Genomic DNA, 4,450 nt, shown 5'->3' with positions numbered 1-4,450 from the left:
CTCACAAAGCTGCACGACCCGCACCGCCATTTCCAGAACATTTCCGTCACCTCAAAAAGAGACACCCCCCACCCCTCCCCCTTCCCGTCCGCGCCTCCCCCCCCCCCCACCCTCAACCTCACCCTGACCCTCACCCCGGCTCTCTTCACCATTCTCCCCCAACAGCCTCTGATCTGTTTGCTCCCTCCCTCTAGGATTGGGCTATTCCGTCTGGCTCTTTCCTACCCATGGGATCCCAAGGCATTATGTCACCCTGGCTGTCTGGTTCCTTTCACTTAGCGTCATGTTTTGGGGGGGCTCACCCATGTGTTTGCATGGATCCGCGCTTTGCTCCTTTGTACGGCGTCTTCGTTTTCCACGATGAGCCATGAAGATGAGTGGAACGACTGAATGATTTTCCCCTGACCCTTTCTCTTAAAACTGGAAGCGGTGGAAAAATAGTATCCTCTCCGGGGACAGAAGTCCTAGCACCATCAGCAGATGCTGTGAGAAAGTGTTTTGCACGCTCTCACGTTGCCGCCTTCTTCCTTGGAAAAGGATTCACGGGCTATCCTGTACCCCTCGAGGCCATACAGATCTCATGCTCCTCAGTGGCTGTGGTCGTGTGTGTTGGATCGCGTGGCGCCCCCCCCCCCCCCCCCCCCCCCGGAGAGCTACCGCCGCTTCATCTTCCTAGGCTCGTCCAGGAGTGAAATGAACAGCAGAGCGCTTTTCCCGACAGGCGGGCCCAAGCCGTTGACTGGGAAGGTTTCAAAGCCGTTCCCAGATGCTGCACATCTGGCCGGAAAGGAGGCAGGCTGTGAGGTTTGGGGTAGGGTGCTGCCTCTGTCCTTCCGCCATCCGTCGCCGTCACTGTGGAAAGCTATTTGTCGTGGAGGTGTGGCTTGCCATAGACATCCTGCCAGGGGCCGTGGGGCTTTTCGAGCTTTTCATTATTATCATTTTTGGTGGTGGTGGTGGTGGTGGTGGTGGTGGTGGTGGTGGTGGTGGTGCTGCTGCTGCTGCTGCTGCTGCTGCTGCTGCTGCTGCTGCTGCTGGTTCACGTAAACTCTACACCCAACGTGGGGCTCGAACTCAGGACTCTGAGATCAAGAGTCAGCGCGCTCTACAGAGAGCCAGCCAGGTGCCCCTGAGCTTTTCGTAACCTACGGAGAGCACAGGTTTCGTGCCCCACCCCACCACCCCCCCATCCCCACCCCCGCCCCCCCACCCCCGCCTTACGTACCTGTGCACGGACTCGGTTTGGCCATAGCCTCGCCTCGGGTGCCCTTCAATGTTTCCAAACGTCGGCACTGCCCACCCTTTCCCCCCCAACCCCCCCCCCGCCCCTTCCCAGAAGAACTCACCTAGCTCGAGAGTTTCCGGGTTGCCTGGACACCTGAAATTGTGGGGAGAGTGGCGTTCCTGGAGAGGGGGCATGGAACACGGAAGCTCTGCCCCCAAGAGGACTGAAGGACGGAACCGGACTAGATCGGTTTCAAAGTCTTCCTTAGCATCCGTGCCGAATACATTCCGATGGCAGGGGCCTTCCCAACAGCTTTTGGTGTGCCCGACGCACGGAAGACCGTATCCTGCCGATCTTGTGACATGTCTGCAGAGAAAGAGTGTCGGCCTCTCGGAAAATAGAAGCCGTGAATGCAGACTGCAAGGTGGAAGAATTGGATTCCATGAAATAAGGGACCCTTTAGGGAAGACCGTGCCCATCTATCGGGGTTTTGTGGGTTTGCGTTTTGTCATCACTGATGTGAAAGCATCTTCTTAGCCATCGGGAGGGAAACCTCCACGAATTCGTACATTCACGTCACACGGGGTTTGTGGGATTCGGTGGATCTGAGATCCACCCGGAGAATTCTGGCTCCTTGCCACGGAGCTGGCTGCTCTGTGCCTTTAAAAAGGAATCCTGCCTTGAATTTGAATTCGGAGGGGAACGTGATCGACAACCTTTTCATGCGGGGTTGGCCAATTAAATTTGCACTGTCTTACAAAGCAGAGATGGTGAAGGGTCATCCAAGTCCATTCTGGAAGTCAAGAGCTTTGGTATCAAGAGCCTGAAAAACGCATCTTCCCCTTCTTTTGGACGAATCCAATTCTAGGGGTCGATTCAAAGGAAATCATGTTTTAGACGCTAACACGTCAAGCTTACTTTTACAAAAATGTGCGTCGTGGCATAGGGTTTAGGAATCCCTCGTGGGAGACTGACAACCGTACCTCCCTTACCTCCTGGCACGTGTGCACCCTCACGTCATGTGCCTTCGATGCTCCTGCTATCTGGAGGTAGGCTCGATTGCTCTGTCCCCTGGTTTTGGACTGGGTCTTGGGACTTGTCTTGACCAAAAGAATAGACTAGAAGTGAAATTTTACTAGTTGCACAGCCACAGCTGAAGAGGTGGTCCGGAAGCGTGCTTGACCCTCTTGGCAGGCCGTCCCGAGACCTTCACGGAAGAGAGCCAGTCTAGCTGACTGGGCCATGAGAGGCATCGACAAGAGAGGCAACCCGGTGCTCGGCCAGCACCGACTGCAGACTTGGGAATGTGGCCAAGTTGCACCTTCAAACTCAGTTGACCCTCCAGCTGAAGGCCACTGCTGGAGTGAGCCCGGGGTACACCGGTAGAAACCACGTGGCCACCCAAGGCAAGCACCAGGAAATGATAAAGAGATGTTGTTTCAAGCCATTGCGGTGTTAGGGTGATACACCCTGAGGATCAGATCGCTGCACAGCAGCAATAGATACGGCGCGCGCACGCGCACACACACACACACACACACACACACACACACACACCGCCCCCCACGCACCCCGAACAGAAGTTGGAATTCACCTGAATGTCAAACAACAGCGGAATGGTGAAGTACATGATGCTCTAGTCACATGATAGAATAGAACGCAGATAGGACGCATTAGGATTGCGTAGACGGTTTGGAGGCACGGGATTGTGCAATGTGTTGTGTTGTGTTGTGTTGTGATACTTTGTGAAAAGCGGTATGAAATATTGGACGGACAATGGGCTCTCTCTTAGGAGAAGACACCAAATCATTTCAAAGGCTATGGATGGGGAAACCAGTTCTTCGATCTTTTCACTTCTGTTTCTCCCCCTACTCTGTTCTTTAGGATGATACTTCGGCCTCCTCCCCTTTCTCCAAGCCAACGACCATACATGCTTTTTTAACACATCGGGTCCTAAACGGAAGCAGAACTTTGGCTACTGGTCTTGGGAACGATTATTTTATTTCCTAGATTTATACCGATCTGCCCAACTTTCGCCTCTCATGGCTCTTCTCTCTCTGCGGGACAAGGGGAGAACACGGGTCTTACGATGAAAGAAGCCCACTTGGGAGGGACTGTCACTTGTGGAAAATGAAATCCGGGCAAAGTAGTGAAAGCAGGATCGATAAAGAATATGTTACAGGTTAAAGATATTCCGGTTTGATCCCCCCCCCCCCCCCAAGCAAGCAAGCACTCACTTTTGATGCCGTGGCTTTGTTCGTTCGTTCGTTCGTTCGTTCATTTTTTAAAAGATTTTATTTATTTATTTGAGAGAGAGAGAGAGAGAGAGAGAGAGAGCGAGCGCGGGAGAGCACAGCACGAGCTGGGTGAGGGGCAGAAGGAGAAGCAGGCTGTCCGCTGAGCAGGGAGCCCGATGCGGGGCTCAATCCCAGGATTCCGGGATCATGACCTGAGCCTAGGGCAGACACGCTCAACCGATTGAGCCACCCAGGCACCCCATCATTTATTCTTTGTTAAAGATTTTATGTTTGGGACGCCTGGGTGGCACAGCGGTTAAGGGTCTGCCTTCGGCTCAGGGTGGGATCCCGGTGTTGTGGGATCGAGCCCCACATCAGGCTCCTCCGCTATGAGCCTGCTTCTTCCTCTCCCACTCCCCCTGCTTGTGTTCCCTCTGTCGCTGGCTGTCTCTATCTCTGTCGAATAAATAAATAAAATCTTAAAAAAAAAAAAAAGATTTTATGTTTATGTAATCTCTACAACCAACGTGAGGCTTGAACTCACCACCTCGAGATCAAGAGTCACACGCTCTACCGACCAAGCCAGCCAGGCGCCCCGATGCCATGTTTTAAATCTCTTTGCTTGCCTGCCTGCCTGCCTGCCTGCCTACCTACCTACCTACCTATCTCTACATCCAACTGAAACTTTAAATCCATGAGGTGGGAGCTTCAGCTATCTGGTTGTTGCTGTATCCCGAACATAGAAGGACGTTTGCCATAGAATAGCACTTTCAATAAATCATCTGTTAAGTGAATACTGATCAAAGAAATTGTCAACTTTTAACATTTGTGGGCCCTGCTCCCGGGCCTTCACACTTACCCAGGTCCAAATGACTCCACAAAACCTCAACACGTGGGCTCTATTTCCGCGCTGAGCACACATTGCATGTTTGCTTCAATTAAAAAAAAAAAAAAAATCAAGGGGTGCCTGGCTGCTGGCTGGCTCCGT

This window comes from Ursus arctos, unplaced genomic scaffold (genome assembly GCF_023065955.2).
Source record: "Ursus arctos isolate Adak ecotype North America unplaced genomic scaffold, UrsArc2.0 scaffold_172, whole genome shotgun sequence".
NCBI classification, from domain to species: Eukaryota; Metazoa; Chordata; class Mammalia; order Carnivora; family Ursidae; genus Ursus; species Ursus arctos.
Note: the sequence above shows the minus strand (reverse complement) of the source record.